This window comes from Silene latifolia, chromosome 9, assembly GCF_048544455.1.
Source record: "Silene latifolia isolate original U9 population chromosome 9, ASM4854445v1, whole genome shotgun sequence".
NCBI lineage: Eukaryota > Viridiplantae > Streptophyta > Magnoliopsida > Caryophyllales > Caryophyllaceae > Silene > Silene latifolia.
The window spans coordinates 203,915,118-203,939,346 of record NC_133534.1 but is presented as its reverse complement, the minus strand read 5'-3'; the positions used below and the strand labels follow the sequence as shown (position 1 = coordinate 203,939,346).

Genomic DNA, 24,229 nt, shown 5'->3' with positions numbered 1-24,229 from the left:
GTTTTAGAGAGAGAAAAGAGAGAAAAAACGGTTTGAGCATGATTTTTTTAATTAAACGATACTCATATGGTGATTTTACTTAATCTTCTATTGCATTCCTAACAACATCGACATCATCATCCCCGAATCAAAGTTGCTTAATTTAATGGGTTATGGTGTATTTGTAATACCCGCCTCTTTAGGAGACCTTGTGAAAGACCTTCTATGCCTAAAGAGCAGTTTTGGGAGACAGATATATATAGACTCAGTTGCAGACCTAATTCAGATTACTCGGCCTAATAAGGATTACTCGATCGAGTAAGGCAGATACTCGACCGAGTAAGGTTTACTCGGTCGAGTCATGGGGGACACTTGACCGAGTGTCGATGGGCCAGCGGTTATCCACAATAGTGAGCCGGGATTTATATCATTTTATTTCTTCATTTCCTTCATTTCTCTAAACCTAAAAGTCGGTCTCTCCCTCTCATATCTCTCCTCTTCTCTCCTTTACCCTGCTACAATTATATTCGCTACCTAAAAGACTAGCGTGGGAACGGGATTGGCAAGTCGGGTCGTAACCTCTATCGTTGGACAGATTGGCAAGGTAAGTCGTTGTTACCGCCATTGGTTTTAGTTGATGATAATGATAGATCATGATAGAGTCTAATTGATTGTTGTAGGTGACGATGTTGGTGTCGTATTCATGTTTGTGTGATTGGTTGAGGTTACAGGAGGATTCGCTAGAGGTAGGGTTTCCCTACTTAATACATCTGTGTGGTTGAATTGTGCTTGTATGGTTGTTAGTCTTTATTGTGATTAATTGTTGTGAATGATCGATGGTGATGGAGTAGTAATTGAGATAGTGAAGCCATGTCGGGAGATGAACTTCGCCCCCATGTATCGCCTCTTGTGACTCCCGTTACAAGGGGGATGTGCACATTAAGGATCTGAGTTCGCTCGTGCGATGAGCGGAAATTTTAATGACCAGTGCTATGGTCTGGCATCGGCAGGGGTTGGTTACCTGTTACTAGACCTGTCAAACGGGTCGGGCGGGTCGGGTCCCAAGTCGGGTCATACGGGTCGGGTCCGAATACGGGTCGGGTCAAATACGGGTCGGGTCAGATACGGGTCGGGTCATACAGGTCACGGGTCGGGTTAGGGTCAGAATACGGGTCAAGAAATAATTTTTAACGTCTTTTTTAAACGATTTTTTTAATTTAAAAATTATTTTTTTAAAAGTAAAATATATTTAAAATTATTATTTTAACCATATTCATCATATACAATAATTATATTGATATAATTATTAAAATAAAGTTTTTTAAATAATTATTTTATTATTAAATATTATAAAAGTTATATAAAATTGACTTTTTAGTTGAATTTTTAATTTTAAGTAATAAAAAAATAATTTTTTAACTATATGTTCAAATATAATACATAAATATCAATATTTTTAATAAAATTCATGATTTTTCCTTGACCCAACGGGTCGACCCGTTCGGGTCGGGTCTCGACCCTAAAATAACGGGTCATTTCGGGTTCGGGTTAAACGGGTCGCGGGTCAAAAAAACCGGGTTTGTAACTCTAAAAAACGGGTCGGGCGGGTCGGGTTTTTGGGTCGGGTCGAGTTTTGACAGGTCTGCCTGTTACGATGGGAACCATCGGTGTCTGCGTCGTGGTTCAAACACAGGTTACTATGTAGTACAGGGTGATGGAGGATTATGATGATATCGTGTATGCATTGTTGTTGTGATTTTATCTTGTGTAATCGTGGTTTAATCTGTTGAATGTCACTGACCTTGTGTGGTGTTTTGTTGTTTCTTGTTTTCTCGTACTTATCTGCGGTGATCCATTTGATATTGCCGGCAAATGGTGAGCAGTGAGTCTTGACAGGTTATCTTGTGGTTGCTACGGGTTGTTGCTGGGGTTAATGCAGGACGCGTGACAACACTGTGTCTTACTTAGTTCAGATGACATTTAGATTTGATCACTAAGTATTCGAGTTGTGTTTCTTTGTTTTGTTCCGTTGAAATCTTGTAATAGACTTTAATAATTGTTCTTTTATTCTCAATTTGATATGAACTACCTCGGGCGACCGAGATGGTAGCATCCTTATTTACTAGGGAAGGTCGGGTTAAGGCTCTTTAGTAAACGAGGGTGTTACAAAGTTGTATTAGAGCCACAATTTTAGAACCTGAACCAATGAATCAAATGGATGTAGAGAGTCTAATAAAATTAACCTTGTGTATGTGTGTCTGGAGCCCCTTTCATGTTTGATTTTGGGTGAGAAGGCGCCCTCATTCCAGAATCCCGGCGGGCATGCTTAAGCCAGTAACTCTGTGGTAAGATAGAGATGTGGGGGAGATCTGGTATGCTGTATGCATGATGTCTAATCTGTTCTTTGGAAGTCGTATGAGTTGCTTGGAGTACTAGGGTGAATGAGTATGATTCCTTAGTGTACATGCATTTATGAGTACGTGGATGATCATATTACTGCTATACGTGTATCATAACTATTATGCCGGAATAGTATAAGTGAAGAGGTTGTAAATGTACTACTTGGATATGACTATGCTTATGAACGAGGAGTATATGAATTGATTGTTAAATATATGCTTGGTATTATCGTGTATGGTAGATAGAAGTATGAGACGAGTTGAGTACTAGGAGATCGTAAGAGATAGGACGGTAGTGTAGTATCTAACTTGTGAAGAGTTCTAGGTACGTCCTAGACTCCAAACATAATTTCTTATACTGCAGGAATAACGACGCAATCGTAAACCAACATTTCAGACCACGTATGGGTACTCGACCGAGTACGTGAGGAGTACTCGACCGAGTACGCCTTACTCGACCGAGCATGGGGTGTACTCGATCGAGTGTCAATTGGACAGTAGCAGCTCTAATCTGTCATTGGACCACTCGAACGAGTGCACGAGATAACTCGACCGAGTAGGGGCTACTCGACTGAGTGCACCCGAAAACTCGACCGAGTGCCCAAATTAGGCTGAAATTCGCGAGAAAATCCGGAACCCTATATACCCCTTATGCTTATACTTTTTCATCACTTTTACTTTTCCCTTGCACAAAACACTACTTGAAACCCTTCTCTACAAAACTTTGAAGATCTTTGTGCTAATTACTCTTTAGATTCAACAATTTGTCTCTCTTTGCATTCATCCTGATTCCAAACTCAGGGTAAAGTGCTTTAAACTTTCTATATCAATTTTAATGGAAAATTTCTTGCTTGGATCTGAAAATTTTCGATTTAATCCCCTAGAATTATGTTCTAAGTATTGTTAATTTGATAAAACTTGTCTTAATTATAGTTAGCTAGTATGGAAAAGTCGATTTCAAACCCCAAATTTCCTTCTTTGCTAGACCGAAAATTTCTAGGGTTTATCCTAAAGATTTGATTATTGTCACTCTAATCCATCTTAGAAAGCTATAAAAACTCAATTGATGCTAATACTTCATTATCTATTGCTTAATTTTAACTAGTATTGCTGAAAAGTTCGTCTTAAAAATACAAATTTTATAACAAAGCTTTGGAAATTTCTTGGCCTATTTTAAGATCAAAGCCATGTATGCTAACTTCATGCAGCGATACCGAGACCGCAAAGAGGCAACAAGAGGGCGAGAGCAACTCCGGCGGGTGAGCAGGGCCAGTCGAGCCGCGGACTTCTTATTCCGTTGGTACCGGAGTACCCCATGGTTGAGTTTGATGAGGACTTTAATCAAATATGACTTAGTGTCAAAAATTAATTTCAAATGAGCGCTAAAATATTAAAACAATAATAAATAATTTTTAAAAGCAAAAATAATTCTGAGAATTCGATAATTGTTTTTATTTGTGGTACAAAAAGGAAATCGATAATCGATAATTGTTGACACCTTGACGGCCATAATACTCACATTTACGTAGGGCTGAACATCGGTCCAATTAGATCGGACCAAACTGAACCGAAACGAAGACCAAAGTTAAAATTTTCGTGGACCGGTTCGAACCCGTAATTTTCGGTCCGGCCCGGTCTTAGACAAAAAATGGACCTAACACTATTTTTGTTCACTATTTCGTATATGATAGTTTTTTTTTTTTTTTGGGAAAATGTAAGTTCTCATTAAAATAATCAATAGTCCCATACAACCATACTTCGAGCCTTACTTGAACCAGACTCAATTACAACTTATATGCTCTACCCATGCTAATACAGACGCATTTTTAGTACGAATGCTACATTGTGATAAACGATTTTGAACATCACACTTCACCCTTCCTGCAATAACCTGAGGTCTAAACACATATCCCTCTATCCTCGCTACAATTCTGCTATACCGGATATGGTACATCAAAGCTAGCTAGAATCATGGCAATAATTTTCTTTTTACAAGCGAGAGGCTTGTCTCCACTCGATCCACCACCGATAATCTGCGCATAGGAAGTCCGTGATGAAGACCATGCAGAGACCATATCACTACACCGCTCGCTAAATGTACATTCAAGAAACAAATGATTCAAACTTTCCTCCCGCAATCCACATAAGAAGCACTTGTTTTCGAAATGATGTGCATCCCGATAAGCTCTGTCCTGTGTCAGAAGCTTCTGATGAGCAATTAACCAAACAACAAAAGCTTGTCTAGGAATCAACCACTTATTCAGCATCCAAGGGTACCATGGCACCAGATTCGTATATGATAGTTACACTTAAGTTCCACTAAATTAAACAGCTTTGAATAATTAGACAACTATTTTTATGAAACTAATTATTAATATTAATTTATAATGTCTTTTGAAGATAAAATGATCATCTGCTTTATAATGTTGTAGTGATGAGTCTTTAGAAACATAAAATTTGGTCCATTCGGCTTGGACCTAACTTAACCGGCCTAGGACCGAGACCAAAACTTCAAAAAATGAAAACCAAGGACCGGACCTAAATAAATTCGGTCCAGAACAAATGGTCTGGTTCGGTCATTTTTCCGATCCGGACCTAAACTTGGTCACGTCTACATTTACGACCAATTGTATTGTAATATTGATTTTAATTAATCCATCAAATTGAGAACAGGGATGTATCAAATTACCCCTACAACTTATGTACTATATGCAAATCAACCCTCAAGTTTCACTTGCAGCAACTTAGCCCTATAAGTTTCCAAAAATGTGCAATTAAGCACAAATCAAGTTTTTCTATCATTTTTTTTAACTAAAACCTATTATTTTCTATTATAAAAACCATTTTAAATATATCCATTAAAAATTAAATACAATATTTACATATTCAACGAAAAATCTGAAACAAAACTAATATAAACAAAAATTTGGCCATGTAACTTTTCATTGTAACTTCATTAAAAGTTCCCATATTATGAATATTTTTTCACTAAAATAAATAAATAAAAAAAAAGTATTTGAACATGCTTTCTAATAAATAATTGGCAAAATTAACGATTACTCCCTTTTATATACAACTTTTTCAATTTTACTCCCTTATATAATTTTTTTTAATAATTACTACCAAAACATGTGAAATTTTTTAAAATTGATACCAAATTAGACCTCACACGAGTAAATCTCATTTTTTCCGACAGATTCAAATTTTTCCCCTGAAATTGTGTTTTTTATGACCAAACTACCCTTTTGCACATTATGTTACTTCGTTATATTTAGTCTTCATCTTCCTCATTCATTCATAAATGTTCATTCATTTCAATTTCCCCTCTCTTCTCTTATTCGATTCCCTGTACTCACACTCAGATTTGTTCTTGACATCTTCAAACCTTACAAGCCTCTAAAAATACAAATACCAAGTAAGTACTCTGAAATTCATTTGCATTGTTCTTTACATCCAATTAAATTAGGGTTTCTTAAATTAAATACCCGGTTGATGTATTGTTTATTGTTCTTAATATTTGGTTGCATGATGTCTTTTGTCTCAGATGTTGGGTCGCACTCCAGCCACGATTGACCTCCAAAATGCTATTGTGGTATCCCGGTTGTTATTGTCACCTCTTGGACGGCAGAAAATCCTGGTAGACGTTTTGAAGCTTGCAAATTTTACAACCCAAACACTAATTTTCGTGGATGCAAGTTCTTTTGTTGGGTTAATCGACCTCAATGTGATTGGCAAAGGGATGTCATCAACAAGTTGGTTAAAGAGAAGAAGATAATAAATTGTGAGCTAAAGTGGATGAAGGAGGAAAGGAAGAAAATGGCGGAGGAAATTCATAATTTGATTGTTGACAAGCCAACCGTGAATGTTGTATATAACTAGGCAGTGCAAAGTTCATCTAAGGCATGCTTGTTAATGGAATTTTGCCATTACAAGCTTCATTGCAGTAGCATTAATGCTTATGTAGTGAGTTAGGCAATATGAGATTGTGAAGGTCATGATATACCTTATTTTAGATGTTGTACCACTACAAGAATCAGTTCTCGGGCGACTAAATTAGGCGACAGATATTAATATTACTGTAAAAAAAAAGGGTTATTTCATAACAATAATCCATCCTATTGGTGGTCTGCAATAATCACTCCATCCTATCAATAATCCCAATTAAATCCAACCCATACCTTCTAATAACGAACCAGCTCATATTTTGTGATGTTTATGTGTATCAAATAAACAAAGTTCTTGATTCATCACTTGAAAATATTACACATAAACATCACATATACCAGCTTGGTTGTGCAAAAACTATCAAATATTCCAACATAAACTTAAAAAAATATCAGCTGGTTCGTTATTAGAAGGTATGGTGCTTAGGTTGGATTTAATTGGGATTATTGATAGGATGTAGCGATTATTGCAGACCACCAATAGGATGGATTATTGATATCAAATAACCCTAAAAAAATTAGAAAAAAGAAAGAAAGCAAAGCCATTTGTAGAGTTTGAAGCATGATGCTAATAAATAGTTCATGAGTTCAACTGATAACATTGTTCCAAACCAAACATAATTCAAAAGACAATATATAGCTTCAAAACAAAATAGAAATATTGTTCCCACACATTAAAATACACCTAATTGCTTCTTAAAGTAGTCTGAGTTGGTGTAGATGATCGAGCTGCACTGGACTGTGAAGGCTGCTGTTGTGCAGTGATTGTGTGAGTTTGTGAAGGTCCTGCTGCTGCATATTCTGTCTTCAAAGCTCTTCTTTCTTTAGCTTTCTCTCTTCTTTGTTTATCCTAGGTTGTTGGTTTAAATGGCCTACTACCAGGGTGTGATTGTTGCTTTGGAGGAGCAGAAGGGTTTTTACATGTTATTTTGTAATGTCCTAGTTGGCCATAGTTGCCACATTTGTTCTTTTTCTTCGCTGTTTTCCTCTCCCCTTCACCAGCCTCTTTTCTCCTCTTTTTGTTGTATGGTCTCCCAGACATCTTCTTTTGTAGGGGAGGTAGTGGTTAAGGGAGGCCATATTTCCATTGGTTCACTCCTGGCACGGGTGAAATACAAGGCTCATATGACAACTGGTACTTTGCCTTGCTGTATGAGTCATGAATGTAATCATCAACCTTCCCTCTTTGTGATAGAATACACCTCACAGCATGTACACAAGGTACGCCACTTAACTACCAGTGCCCACAATCACATGTTCTGGACTCCAAATTCACACCTCATTGCTCACCTAGATATTGAACCTCAAACTTGCCATAATATGCTCTACAAATTTTGCAAAATCTACACTGATCTATTGCCCATTTCTTATACTTGGCTACATAAGGCATGTACACACCGTCATATTTTAGTGCACCCTCCCTCGTTTCTTAATTTCTTTTCATTACATACCTCCTCATCCACTCCATGTGGGTGAGGATTGGTTTGTCTCTAGCCTCTTTCAAGACAGAATTAAAAGTCTCACAAAGGTTGTTTATAAGCATGTTTGACTTACAGTTTGTGTCAAATGCATGTCTTGGCCAATGCCTAGGATGTTAAGATATGTCCATACTTTAGTTGAGAGGCTTTTAATCCCCTCCATTTCTCTGTCAAAATCAGCCTGCAAAACATCATTATACCAGTTACAGAAACCATCTTTATAAACCATCCAGAAACTATCTTTATTGTTGTTGCTGAAACTAGTTACAGAAAGCATGTTTGATTTACCTTTGTTTTTGCTCTAGCTGCCATCCAGAAACTATCTTTATAAACCTTACCACTCCAGTTAATCTTGAAGTTTGCCCATATGTGTCTTACACAGTATCTAATTCAGCTCTTGGAGCCACCTTCCCCTGGGCATCAAGCAATCCTTTTTGCCTATCAGACATGATGGTAAACCCTTTTCCTTCTTCCACACCTAGGTCATTGGCTAACAACTCGGGGAACCATGTCTAACTATCAATATTCTCCACTTCAACCACAACCCAAGCCAAGGGAAAGATATTGTTGTTCTGATCCTTTCCAACAACCACTAAGCACATTCCTGGATATGGACCTTTGAGATGACAGCCATCGACTCCAAAAATTGGTCTGCAACCCTTGATAAAACCCTATTTAAGAGGTTGTAAGCATATATATATCCTCTTAAAATAGACAGGCTAGGGGGTCTATCAATACCTCCACAAGTCACAAAAGTTGTGCTCCCCTAATTATACTTCTTTATTACATTAGCATAATCCCACGCTCTTGCATACTGGTCCTTTCTATTACCATATATGATTAACTTGGCTCTTGACCTAGCTAGCCAACACTTAGCATAACTTACATGGACATTCAGCTCTTTCATCACATGTTCTTGGAATTTTTTCAGCTTCCAATCAATATTAGTCCTCCAAAACTCTTGAAATTTTTCAGCCAAGTACTCAGATGTTACCTTCCTGTTGTAATTTGACACACTACATCTGTGCTCCAAGTTCAAAGTCTTAATTTGGAATGTATCACTCATCAATGTAGCATGCGCTTTAAAGCCATAATTATTCACTGCCTTACACTTACAAGCCCCTAACCTTGATCTCTTATTACTCCACTTACAATCACACCTACTGAAACAATAAGCAATTACCCTATTATTGCCATTATGGGAATAAAAAAAATCATAACCATTTTAGATTGAATGATATACTAAGGCTTTCCTAAAGTCTATGTTAGTTGGAAAGGTCAAACCTTGTTTAAGCACAATTGGTTTGTTGAAATCTGTATTAAGGTTAAATCTAGGAGCATTTGAGGTGTCATCATCAGATCCTTGTAAAGATCTCAACTCATCTAAGTCATCATCCCCTTCATCATTTAGCCACCTACAGGAACAATAAGCAGTTACCCTATAATTGCCATTATGGGAATAAAAAAATCATAACCATTTTGGATTGAATGATATGCTAAGGCTTTCCTAAAGTCTATGTTAGTTGGAAAGGTCAAACCTTGTTTAAGCACAATTGGTTTGTTGAAATCTGTATTAAGGTTAAATCTAGGAGCATTTGAGGTGTCATCATCAGATCCTTGTAAAGATCTCAACTCATCTAAGTCATCATCCCCTTCATTATTTAGCATGACTTCCAAATTATCTATACCCCAAATGTAAGGCCTCTTACCACCTTCACAAGTAAGTGCAACCAAACTACTCTCTACTGCTTTTGTATGGGTCATCAAGAGTAAACAGATCTGCTTTGTTAACCACGCCCTCATCTTCTTCTTCAAATGGACTCAAGTACCCTGAGTTACTAGCATCAGAGTCAGTGAACTCAGCCTCAGCCTCTTCCTCCTCAGTTGTAGATTTGAATTTCTTTCCCTTACCTTTCAGCCTACTTCTCTCAACCTTTGACTTCGTAGTATTCCTTAATTTCTGTTTCCCCTTGTCACTTTCATCCTCAACACCTTCAGCCCTTTTACCTTTACCATTTCCTAATTTAGGTAAATCACTAAGCTTCTCTTTTCCCTTCCTGCTACCTCTCAACAACACTTCATTTTTTTCCTATTAACTCCTCCCCTTTTTCTGTATTATTCACAGTCCCAGATTCAACCAACACCATCTTATCCCCTCCTCTTTCTTCACCAAAGCTGGATTTACCAAAGTTAAGGTGCCTACTAGTTAATAACTTGGGTTTTTCTATAAGGTAACCCTGTGTTTTCTCATATTCTACATGGTAACCCTCCATTTCAGGAAATAATTTTGGTAACCCTGAGGTCCCTTAATTACACTTACCGTGACATTAAACTCTTAAACCGTTAATTGTGAACGTTAACTTGCTGATATGGCAGATGGATTAGGTGACTTGGCAATTGAGGTGGCTGACTCGACATATGAGTTGGATGATTACGTGTGTGTGATTGTTTGACATGGAAAATGAATAAAAAAAAAATCCCTTATACTGATCAAAACCCTTCAGTTTCCCACATCCACTCAGTTTCCCAATCTAATTCAAAACTCTCATCCATCTCCCAAAATTAGGGTTTCAGCAAAAATCATTATTCATAAAAAACGACGCACATCTCTTCTCCTGCCTCTCAACCATCATCTGTTAGGTGATAAAGGTAATCATATTCACCTATTTATTGTTGTGTAATTATGATTATTTGCTATTATTTGCTGTTAATTGCTATTATTTTACTCGATATTTTACAAAGTTGTAATCTTTCACTTTCAACCTTACATAATTTGGTAATTTTATGCTTATATATTGATGTTCATCTATTTAAAGCACAAAAATTGATTATTTTGATATTTGAATGCAGTATGGAGAATATTGTGTTGAAACTGCATTATAGGGCGAATTTTGTTGAAGTTCTGATTGAAGATACTGATAGGGCTTTGCTTATTGATGTATACAACGATATGTTTGATGAGGCTGAAGTAGATAATATTGAGTTACCTACACACCCTTCACTAGCATATTCTTTGATAGGCTATGTCACACACCTAACAAAGATAAATTCCCTAGACACAAATTAATGTAGTAATAGGGGTCGAACACAAGTAGACGGGAATTGCGCTATGAAATGCTATTAGTAGACTTCTATCAAGGTCGATTACGATTGGTTTGGTTTGTTGGTTGGTTTGTTAACTAGCAAATGAAACGATGTAAACTATATGATTAAAGGAGTCTAGGGGAGTTGGGTCACACATGCAATTGTAAAAATATATTCATGCTAAACTCGGAAATAATAACATTGTCAATTGTTTAGGCTTAAAGACACCCACCTCACGATATTAGTATCAACCATAGACCGGGTCCTAGAGAAACTCTCGTTTATGACTAGGTCGTCCTGCTACACATGCTTAGTCTAATCCGACTCTGTGCCTCTTGACTTATAGAACGAGTTAACAAACTTAATCGATGAATAAGGCCTCTAAACAAAGATTAATCGTGACGATACAAACGTGTGATAGAAACAATTAGGCAATATTATATCAACCTAATTTATCATTTTACCTATATTAGTTATTGCATGGCTTCCCTAGTCCCTAGACTATGGAAATTTAGCTACTCATATTGAAATGTAAACTATAAACTATGATGTATGAAATGCTAGACATGATTATAGAAATAATGTAAACTAAATGGTGAATTATAAAATGTAATAATAAACTATGTGATATAATTAAAATACTAATGATAAAACTATGTGATAACTAAAATAGAAATGTAAACTAAATAGACTAGAATTAGAATTACCGAAATAGAAATGGAACTTGAACAAGGAACTTGTAAGGAAGAACAATTGGGAACCAAAAGCTTGAATATATAATAACCAAATGTTTAACAATAACCAAATAATTCATAAAATTAAAACTAATATGAAAACTATGAGAGAATTTTTGTGGGCTAAAGAATACAAGAAATATGAGAATGTATGATGAAAATTGGATACTAATTAGGTCGGACCTAGCTCTCTATTTATAGGTAGCTAGGAGTTGAAACGTAAACACAATGGGCAAGGTAACCCCGATCGGGGTCGTGGCTTTCCAGCTCGTTCACCTTAATTCCTCTAGTTAATGCTTATGGGATCCAATGCTTAGTGATAAATGCCCTATTGAGCGTCCGATAATGATCTTTAAGCTTGGCATCCAATGTACTCTAGAATCCTAAGCTTCCATCTTAGTTGGACTTCAAATCTTGGGCTTGACTTTGCATAAGACTTCATTTTGCATTTCTCATTTAAATCCATATCTTGCTTCTCACTTTAGCCTTGCTTCTAGTTTCTTGCACAAGTGATGGAGTAAGCTTCTAAAAGCTCATCTTCCTACAAAATGTGACAAAACATGCAAAGATAACTAGAATACAATTTTAGCTCATTAAAACACTAAGGTTAGTGCAATAATCATATAAATTTGAGCTAAAATATGGGGTAAAAGTATATATAAAATAAACACATCATTCTTATAAAATGAAGTCATGGTGGTTAAGGACTGATAATGATCTAATGAAAATTTTCAGTAGATTAGGGTCTAAGAAGATAATTAACATATGGGTTAGGGAAGATGTTCAACCATGTCATGTCCTTGTTATGGCAAGACAAGTTAGGGAAAATCAGAGGAAGAACATTGAAGATGTTGGGGCTATTGAGAATGTTGGGGTTGAGAATGTTATTGGGGTTGTTGAGGATATTGGGACTGTTAGGAATGTTGAGAATGTTGGGGTCAGTTTAGAGAAGGAAAAACATGTGATAGTAAAAGTAAGGAGAAACTGCCTTGTAGGAAAAGTGTGTTGAAGCCTCACCCAGAATCTGCTAAGTCTGTTGATACAATTTTTGAAAAAGCTGGTAAAGCCTCTAATGTTAGTCTGTTGACACCAAGGAGAAGTTCCAGATTGAGCAAAACCCTAGTTTGTGCGAATAAGGAAGCTGATACTGATCCTGATATTATTGTGTTGACTGATCTGGAAGCTAACAATATTCTGATGACCCATACTCAACTTAGTGAGTCTAGGGATGTGTCACCATGGGGAAGTGAAAGACTCAATAACAACCAAGTAATTACAAGTATTCCAACCTCACCCATTGTCCCATCAACTATTGTTAGTAGGAGATCTCCTAGGTTTAAGCCTCCACCAAATGTCCAATCTTTACAAACACAACAGCCAAAGTTGAAGATGGCCAGAACTAGTGCTTTGAGAAAAGGGTTATTTGTCCCTAAAGAAAGATCATCTGGAATTGTCTTGGCAGAGAACAATGTGATAGTTACAAGGTGTAGTGGGTCAAGAGGAGGAAGGTCATTGACTATCTGAGATTCTGAAGGATCTGAAAGTGATGGATCATATGTACCATCTGATGAAAAAGAGGTTGATGAGGGGCAAGGTTTGTCTGATCTTCAGGTAGAGGATAATAGAATAATATCAATACTTGAGTATGTTGATGATGACTATAATCCATATGAGGTACAACTTACAAGGATGGACTGGTGAGGGTGGAGGATACAATTCAAAGCTATTCAAAAATGGTGAGTTATATGAAAATAAAGTATTTGGTGCAATTATGTTGAAACCTTGGTAGCTGTTCATGGACAAGGACCCCATTTCAAAGATATTTTAAGAGATTATTGTGTGCAAGAAGGATTTACCTTGGTTGTTGTGAAGGCTGAAAGTAATAGATATATAGCTGACTGTGTTACTGCAAACTGTGGGTGGAGAATACATGTCAGTGTGCTTCCCGATGGCAAAATATGGGCAATAAAGTCAATAAGAAGCCCTGAACATGGATGTAATGGTGTGAGAACCAAGAACCCAATGGCAAACTATAAATGGGTGGCAAAGAAATTATTTGAGGACATAAGGGCTAATCATGCAATAACAGCTCAGTCATTTAATGATTTGTTGATGTAGAGTTATGGACTTGAAATGCCTAAGTCATCTGTTTATAAGATGAAGGAAATTGCTTTGAAAGAAATAAATGGAGGGCATGATGATTCATATAGACTGCTCTGCCATTACTGTGAAATGATTAAGCTTACCAGCCCTGGCAGTGTTGCATTGACATCTGGATCACGGAATAAAGATGGTGTCCTACAGTTCAAGTCATGTTTCATTTCATTCTATGCTCAAATTGTTGTGTTAAGTAGAGGATGTAGGAGTCTGATTGGAGTTGATGGTGCACATTTGAAATTAAAGGGAATTATGGAGGGGTGTTATTATCAGAAGTTGCACTTGATGGGAACAATGAAATATTCCCCATAGTTGTTGCAGTTGTGGTTTGTGAGAATAAAGAAAGTTGGTGCAACTTTTTTAATCATCTAAAACAATTAGTGAATGACTCTGGCAGGGATGATTGGACTATAATTTCTGATAGGCAAAAGGTATGCTTTTGTTTATCTATTGATTATGTTTGCATTAAATTTGTTCTTGTACTGTTATATTGATGTCTGTAAATGTGGAATGATAGGGTGTTGAACCAGCCTTAGAAACTGTATGGCCTGAGGCATACAAGAGGTACTGTTGTAGGCATTTCTGTAAGAATTTTAAGCAAGACCATCCTGGTTTACTAATGCATAGCCTCTTTTGGAGGGTAGTATGTGCAACATCAGAATATACTTTCAAGAAAGCACTTGAAATGGTAGCTCAGCATGGTGGGATGGGGGCTGCAAGATGGTTCTTGGACATGGGTGACAAAGAATCATGGGCTAAACATAAATTTGACCCAAAGCTTTGTTGTGAAGACAACACAAGCAACTTTGTAGAGAGTTTTAATGCTATCCTTGGAGTTCATAGATGCAACCCTGTATTAAGTATGCTTGAAGGTAACCTATATTCAATTTCAGCTTTTAATTCATGTGTTTAGGTGTTAGCAAGAAATAAATACTCTAATTTTTTTGTGTTAATTCTGATAGGTATTAGAAGGATTGGTATGGTCAGATATGCCTCTAGGCAAGTAGTAGCTGTTAGTTGGGCAGATGATGCTATTTGTCCCAACATTATAAATAGGCTCAAAGACCTCATTCAAGATTCAAGATTTTGGACTGTATATGCATCTGGAAATGGTGAGTATAAAGTGTGTGATGGTGGTTCTTTTCTGCCTATAAACCTGAATCTTAGAACCTGTAAATGTGGAGCATGGCAAATTAGTGGAGTTTTACAAACATGCAGTTAGAGCCATACTACATGATGGTAGCAGGGAGCCTGCTCATTTTATAAGTGAATGGTTCAGTGTAAGGAGGTAAAATGAGGCATATGAGTTGAACTTTCACCCAATTGCAGATTCAGATCAATGGCCAACCATGGATGTCCCTTCATTAGAACCACCTCCCCTTATTAAAGTCTATTGGCATGCCTGCTAGAAACAGAAGAAGAGAGCCAGGAGAGAAAAGAAAGGGAAAGAGGTCTATTGTCATCACTTACAAAAAGTGTGGATGCATTGGTCACAACCCTAAAACCTGTAAAGGAGGCTATACTGCAAAGGAAAGGAATCAGCTTCAAGGGAAAGTTACTAACAAAAGGTCAAAGACATGTCAACCATCGACATCAAGGCCTAATTTTAGGTCATTGAATGATTTGGAAGCATTGGTAATGGGTAGTCAAGCATCAACTTCAACTAACCCTATTATAACACCCCCATATACCAAGGTGCCTTACCAAGGACCACCCTAGTATATAAAGGTGCTACCATCTCGGTTACCTGAGGCAAGTGATAAGGTTGTTTTCAGTCGTTGTCTTATCAAAATAAATCCCAAATTACTACTAACTGGTAGCTAGTGGCAAGAAAGGGTCGAATCCACAGGGAGGCGAGTTAATTGTTCTATTTGCTAATATTTAAGTTCGTCTTAAAGGTAACCAATTTCTTGAAGGATGTTTGTTTGGTTTGCTAATTTAATTGTGATGTAAATAAAAGACGAATTCAATAATATTAAAGAGTCTAGGGATCAAGTTCACTAGGTAGTTATCCGGGGGTCAGATTTAATTCATTAACAGAGCTAATTACGTTGTTTAAGGTTATATGATCGGTCGATTCAAAATTCCCTTTAGATCTAATTTAACATGCAATCGCTATCATTAAATTATCTATATTCAGTTATCGCAACCTATATTGATTCTAACCCGGTCGGTGAAAGTTTCAATCCGCTATACTAGTCAATTAACCCTGGCCAGTAATTAACTAACTAGATGAAGAACGATAAACTGAACAACAACAAATAAGCAATTTAACTATCAATTCATTAATTAATCCCCCTTCTAACAACCTAGATCCCCATTCGCCCTAGATTAAAGGTTTAGCTACGCATACTATAGGGAATAACAATAACAATAATAATAGAAGACATAATTAAAGGCATAAAAGTTGAATAACGAATTATTAAAAGAGAATTGTATGAATACCGTAGTCAATTAAGGGTGAGCAAAGTCTAGAACCGAAAGTAATAACAATAAAACTAAACTAAGCTTTTTAAGAGAGATTTTATTGTAAAGTAGCGTATGATAGGTCCATTTTATATACATTTTGACCCCCCCCCCCCCCCCCCCTTATTTTAACTCTATTTTACATGTCATTTACACTAATATTAATGTGTACGAGCTAATTTCGTCTTCTAGTTGTGTTTGTTTGTTTTTCATTGTGTTTTGTAGGAAATTAAGCTTTTAGTAGCTTTTTCCCGTCAAAGTAGCAAGTACAAGAATTCACGAGGCTAATGAGAGCAAGTCTTGATCATGCAAAGGACTTCCGAGATGTATAGGGGCATTTTGGGAATAAATTGGAAAACCCGAGCAAGAGGAAACCAATCTTAGTTGGTGGATATGTAAAAAAATGAAATCCAAATGAAAGCCCATGATAAGAGTTTACATTGGATGCCAAAGGATGCCTAAGATACCTTAGACGGACGCATTAAGACATAAGCATCGGATTCCGCATCAACATTAAGTGCAAAGTTAAGATGGAATTAAAAGAAAATTAAGAAAACCCACGACCCCGATCGGGGTTGGGTGGCCCCAATCGGGGTTAGCCTCCTCTAGCTTTTTTCCGTTACTCCCTTCACTCCTATATAAAGGGTGTTGATCTGGGACCTAAAACACATCTCTTAGACACCTTTACACACCATTTTTCTTAGTATTTTCTACACTACTTTCATGTTCTTAGTTTAGTTTAGATTAGATTTACTATAAACAATTTCCTTTAAGCATTTCAATTTATATTACAATTTCCATTTCAAGTTATATTCAAGTTATTTATATTTGCATTGTTCTTCAATTCCATTTTCATTTCCATTTCAAGGTAATTTTATTCCTATTTTCATTATGTTTATCATTTCAATTGTCATTAGTTTAGTTTGCATTTACATTATGCCAGAGTAGTCTACCTTATCTAGGGAATGAAGGGAGTCATGCATAAAAAGTATTTGTAACATGATAAACTAGGATGTTATAATATCGTTTCATTGTTTCTATCACATGTTTGTATCGTCACGTTTAATCTTTGTTTAAAGGCCTTATTCATTGATTAAGTTTGTTAATTCGTTCTATAAGTCGAGAGGCACGGAATCGGATTAGACTAAGCATGTGTAGTAGGACGACCTAGTCATAAACGAGAGTTTCTATAGGACCCGGTCTATGGTTGACACTAATATCGAGAGGTGGGTGTCTCTAAGCCTAAACAATTAAAAATGTTATTATTTCCGAGTTTAACATGAATATATATTTACAACTGCATGTGTTACCCGACTCCCCTAAACTCCTTTTATCATATATTTTACAACGTTTTATTTGCATAACAAACCAACCAACCAACAACTGATAACCGACCTCAAGATAAAATTCATTTCATAACAACTAATTAACAACTACCGTCTCTCTGTGGATTTGACCCCTACGTACTACATTCATTTGTGCCTAGGGTATTTATTTTTGCATAGATGTGCGATAGCCTATCAGCGTAACTAGGTAAAATAAAGCGTAAAAATAACATAGGGTACAAATTGGGTATTTATAGTAAAACATAACCAACTTAAGGAAATTGCGGAAAAACCCTAAAACTAGTGTGTACTCGATCGATCCTAAGTGCACTTGATCGAGTACATTCTCAGTTGATCGAGTTTGCTTGGGCTTAATCGAGGACTCTCCCTGTTTCAGCTCTTTTCTTCATGTTGTCTTCTTCACCTCTCTTCCTTTATTCTTCTGGATTCCCGTGTCATACTCTGTGTATTCCTTCATGCCTACTCCTCGGTGCTCATTTCATTTCCTTGCTCCATAAATGCATCATTCCTACATTAAACACCAAGTAGCAAAAGTATCGATATTCTAGCGTAAAAGGCATGTAATTAATATAAACTAGCACGAAAACTACATCAAAAGTAACTAAGGGGAGGGATAAATATGTATAATTATGACTCATCAAACTCCCCCAAACCATCTCTTTGCTTGTCCTCAAGCAAAGCATCACACAATACAAAGGCAATCATACAAATGGCGAATAAACAACTCAGAGCTAATGTTGGTGCACATACAAATCCCAAGCTATCCACATCTGTAACAAAGCAATGACCAAGGTGTACCAGTAAAAAATTTCAAAGGTACGGGTAATAGAAAATGCAGCTCAAGTCTCAAGTCATCGTACTATAGACAAATGCCAAATACCTTTCGATCTTGCAAGACAAATTAGTTGGACTCTCGCGGATTCACTCATGCACTCATTAGTATGAGTGATTTATATGTGAAGATAGAAAGAAGTAGAAGCACTCACTCAACTTATGAAACATGCATGCAATCTAATGTGATAAAAATTTCTCCAACTAAGATGTAACACCCCCATACTCCAAGTGCCTTACCAGGACCACTCAGGTATGAAGACATTACCATCTCGGTTACCCGAGGCAATGATAATCAAATAACAATGAAGAAACAACATTTATTATAAATAATTAGCGAATGGTTACAATCCTCAAAACCAAACCAAAAGTACGATACATGATCTTAAACTGACTGTTCTAACTGAAATGTAAATAACTAATAAGCTACAGCGGAAGACTCCTATCATCATGTCGTGGCATCCCAGCTATCCCAGTACTCATCTCAATACCTGCTCAATATCTGCTCACCATCCCCGAATGGATCACCGCAGGTTTACAAAACAACACCAGGGTCAGTACTAATCACACAATTCAATATATACTAACAATAAGATAAACAAGACAGCTTAACTGTCACACACACACACTCACGCCAAATCCAATCATCTCAATCATCGATCGTCCACCTTTGGACCAGCCACACGATGAGGGACCGCAGCCGTACCCACCAAATCCCCGCTCCACAGAGTGAGCGATAACCCTGTCCATTAATGTGCACATCCCTTCTGTGGCGGGTTCCACAGAAGGCGAAACTAGGGCGTGAAGCCACTCCCGCAAGTGACCCCACTCAGTCGAGGCCACGCCTCGCGAACCATCAACAACGATCACAACCACAATCACAATACAATTATTATATCAAACAACCAAATACAATACATCAACCAATATCCCATTATGGGACTAATACTGAGTAGGAAATCCTACCTGGTATGCACACAATCAGACGGTCTCTACTGCTGAGTCAAAAAGCCTCTTCTATGAACCCTCCTCCTATCATACAACACATAGAGGCTACCCAATCACATACTACACATAAAACCCCCAAATCTCTAAATTAGGGTTTAACCAAATCAAAGGAAAGACAATAAAAAGGGTACATAGATCTTACCCTCGACGCAAGGAACTCAACGGTATGAACAACGATAAGAACTGACCTTCCAAACTCCGGGGATTGCTAATAATGCGATTAAGAAGATGAACTTGCTTGCTTTCTCTCTTAAACAGTAATTTAGGTTTTGTAAAAGTGATTTAGAATAATGACGACAAAGCTTAAATACCTTAATCGCATAATTAACAAAACCCGAGAAAACTCCCCGTAAAACCGGCTACTCGATCGAGTACCCGAGGTACTCGATCGAGTACCCCCTTACTCGATCGAGTGCCCCAGCTACTCGATCGAGTACCCAACAGGTCAGAAACTATTTCTAAAACGCAATTACTCTTACTCGACAGAGTAAGACCTACTCGATAGAGTACCCCAAGACTTATAAATACGGAGTATTACAGTCTTCCCTCCTTAAAAGGAACTTCGTCCCCGAAGTTCAAACCACTACTAAACAAAGGTACTCCCATAACATTCCCGACTCAACAACCAAAACAAAATTTAACATAAAACATGTTACTAACCCAACTCATCCCGACAAACATACCGACGCAACATATAAAAGGGGTATAAAACTCTTAAAAACTGTGCGCGATCATCTCCTACCCCCCTAAAAGAAACAAGGTTACGTCCTCGTAACCATACATACCTGATCAAAAAGGAAAGGGTAACGCTCTTTCATAGCGTCCTCGGGCTCCCACGTAGCTTCCTCGGTCTCGTGGTTAGACCAAAGGATCTTGAGCAGAACTGTCTCACCATTCCTAGTCTTTCTAACCTTTCGGTCTAGAATCTGTTTAGGCACCTCAAGATATGATAAGGACTCATCAAGCTCTAAGTTCTCGACCTCTAACACATGTGACGGGTCACTCACATACTTCCGCAGCTGCGATACGTGAAACACATTATGCACTCTCTAATGTGCACTGGTAAAGCCGGACGATAAGCAACTTCCCCAACTCGCTCTAAGATCTCATAAGGTCCTATAAACTTCTGACTTAGCTTGACTTTCTTCCCAAATCTCATAACCCCACGCATAGGAGACACTTTCAAAAGAACTTTGTCCCCCACTTGAAACTCTATATCTCTGCGATGTAGATCTGCATAACTCTTTTGCCTATCCCGAGCCGCTCTCTCATCCGTTCCCCGATCATCTTAATCTGTTCCACCATCTCATGCACCATCTCTGGTCCTAAAACCACTTTGCCTCAAAGACTATCGTCCCAACAGATTGGACTCCTACATCTCCTCCCATACAAGGCCTCAAACGGTGCCATACCAATACTAGTGTGATAGCTGTTATTGTAAGAAAATTCTATCAAGTCCAACCTCTGTTCCCAGCTACCACCAAAATCCATCACACAAGCTCGCAACATATCCTCAAGAGTCTTGATTGTTCTCTTAGTCTGCCCGTCTGTCGCAGGATGAAATGTTGTACTCATCTTCAAAGTTGTTCCCAATGATTCCTGCAACTCCTTCCAAAACCTCGATATAAACCTCGCATCTCTGTCAGACACTATGTCCTTAGGGACTCCATGTAACTTAAGCACGTTCTTTCGATAGGCCGTAGCCAGTTGTGCCTTAGTCCATGTATCTTTCATTGGAACAAAGTGAGCTGACTTGGTCAGTCGATCCACTATTACCCAAATCATGTTGTTTCCTTGTTGACTCTTTGGCAAACCCACAATGAAATCCATGGAAATGGATTCCCACTTCCACTCAGGTACCTCTAAAGACTGAATCTTACCTTGTGGTCGCACTGTTCCCCTTTAACTCTCTTGGCATGTCAAACAACGAGACACAAACTCAGCTGTCTCTTTCTTCATCCCAGGCCACCAAAACGTTTTCTTCAAATCCTTGTATAGCTTGTCTCCACCCGGATGAACTGAATATGGTGTGCAATGCGCCTCTGTCATGATAGTCTTTTCAACTCCTCATCATTAGGAACACACCACCTACCATCAAACCGCAAACTACCATCTGAATGAATATAAAACCGGGACACTGTCCCTTTCTCTACTCCAGCTCTCCACTCCACTATCTTAGGGTCCAACGCCTGCTTACCTCGAATGTCATCATAAAACTCAAGATGTACTGTCATATCACCCATGGCATCTCCTTTCTGCATCATATGTATCCCAAAACTCGCTACCTCATCTCTCAGCCTCATCAAAGATAGAGCTGTACATAGGGAATGTACACTCTTCCTACTCAAAGCATCTGCTACAACATTGGCTTTCCCTTCATGGTAGATGATTTCCATGTCACAATCGCCAATCAGCTCCATCCACCTCCTCTGTCTCATGTTCAACTCCTTCTGAGTGAAGATGTACTTGAGACTCTTGTGATCAGAAAATACCTTAAAGATTGCTCCATAAAGGTAATGTCTCCATATCTTGAGAGCAAACACCACTGCACCCAACTCTAGATCATGAGTAGGGTAGTTCTCCTCATAAGGCTTCAATTGCCTAGAAGCATAGGCAATCACTTTACCATTCTGCATCAACACACATCCCAACCCATTCTTCGAGGCATCAGTATAAACCTCAAAGTTCTCGGTCCCTTCAGGCTATGCTAAGACAGGAGCTGTGGTCAAACGCTCCTTTAATGTTTGGAATGCCGTCTCACAACTCTCATCCCAACGAAACCTGTTCTCTTTCCTCATCAACGCGGTCATAGGTCTAGCTATCTTGGATAAATCTTTCACGAATCATCTGTAGTATCCAGCTAAACCCAAGAAACTCCTAACCTCAGCAACATTCTTCGGTGCTTCCCACTTTGTCACTGCCTCAATCTTCGCCGGATCCACAGCTACCCCATCTTTAGAGATCGCATGCCCCAGAAAAGCAACTTTCTCTAACCAGAACTCACACTTAGATAGCTTAGCATACAACTCATGGTCCCTCAAAGTTTGCAACACGATCCTCAGATGCTCCTCATGCTCCTCCTTAGTCTTAGAGTAGACTAAGATATCATCGATAAATACCACTACAAACTGGTCCAAGAACTGTCTGAAGATCCTATTCATCAAATCCATAAACACTGCCGGTGCATTAGACAACCCAAACGGCATCACCACATATTCATAATGGCCATACCTCGACGTGAAAGCTGTCTTTGGTATGTCCACCTCTCGAATCTTCACCTGATGGTACCCCGACCTCAAATCAATCTTAGAAAAGACTGATGCACCACTCAACTGATCAAACAGATCATCTATCCTTGGTAAAGGATACTTGTTCTTTATCGTCACTCGGTTCAGCTCCCTGTAATCTATACATAACCTCAAACTCCCATCTTTCTTCTTCACGAAAAGAACTGGTGCTCCCCACGGCGATACACTTGGTCTAATGTATCCCTTCTCTATCAAATCATCCAACTGCTTTCTAAGCTCCTCCATCTCCTTAGGACCCATGCGGTACGGTGCCTTAGAGATTGGCCCCGTCCCTGGTTTCAACTCAACGGTGAAATCTATCTCTCTTCCCGGCGGCAACCCCGGAATCTCCTCTGGAAAAACATCGGCAAACTCTCCCACCACCGGTATCTCATCAACTGTCGGACTCTCTATCCGGTCATCTCTCACATGGCACAATATCAAAGGACATCCCTTCCTCAGATATGACTTCAAAGTGACAGCTGCAATCAACTTAACTTTGGGTTTGACTAGAAACCCACGATAAGACACACTAACACTCTTAGGACCTCTTAAAGACACTTTCTTTTGATGACAGTCTATCTTAGCTTTATACTTTCCCAACCAATCCATCCCAACTATCATCTCAAAACCGTCGAAAGGAAACTCTAGCAAGTCTACAGGGAAATCAACTTGCCCAACTATCATAGATACATCTCTAAACAATATCCCACATGATACAGACTCACCCGAAGGTATAAAAACTCGCTCACTAACAGACTCATATACCTTCAAACCCAACCGTTTAACATGACTCGAAGACACAAACGACTGAGAAGCCCCCGAATGAAACAAAACAAAGGTATGAACGCCATTTACAAGAAAAGTACCGGTGATAACGTGCGCATCTTCCTCAGCTGCTTTCTTCTCCATCATGAATAACTTGCCACTGGTCTTCTGCCCACCTCCCTGGACAGTCCTGGCTGAAGTGGTCGGCTTAGCACCCGACCCTTGGTTGTTGTTGTTGTTCGTTGGTGGTTTCTGATAAGAATTACCGCCGTTGCGGTTGCCTCCACTCTGGTAACTCTGACTTCCCCGGTTTGGCCATGATCCAGCCGGTCTGTTGCTCGCGAAGCTCAGTGCAGGTCTCTGGAAAGATCTTGGTGCATTTGTGCACTCATGTCTCTTGTGGCCTACACCACCACAGCTATAGCAGGTCACTCCCCAACTATTACTCACACTTCCTCGGCCACGCCCAAAGGAAGCCCCAGCACTGAACCCTGACCCAGAAGAAAACCCCTTAGACTGATTGTGGTTGCCTTTCTTGTGGTTAGATTGGCCACCACCCTCGCTCTCAAACTTCCTCTTCTCACCACCTAACCTCTCCTGAGCCATCTCCACCAACCTCTCAGCTCTCTCAGCCCTCTCATAAGCTTCCTTAACATCAGTAAGGATCCCCACGGGTAACTTATCCATAATCTTAGGGGTTAACCCCCTCTCAAACCTCAATGCCAGGTTCTCCTCACTCAAACCCATA

General features: G+C 38.5%; 1 long non-coding RNA gene across 1 annotated transcript; it reads left to right on the top strand.

Moving 5' to 3' along the window:
• Positions 1 to 495: 495 nt before the first annotated feature.
• LOC141600378 (uncharacterized) lies at positions 496 to 2,595 on the top strand. The gene is made up of 3 exons (XR_012524300.1): positions 496 to 583; positions 660 to 725; positions 1,863 to 2,595. It is a non-coding gene; the product is annotated as an uncharacterized LOC141600378 (long non-coding RNA).
• The last annotated feature ends 21,634 nt before the right edge of the window (positions 2,596 to 24,229 follow it).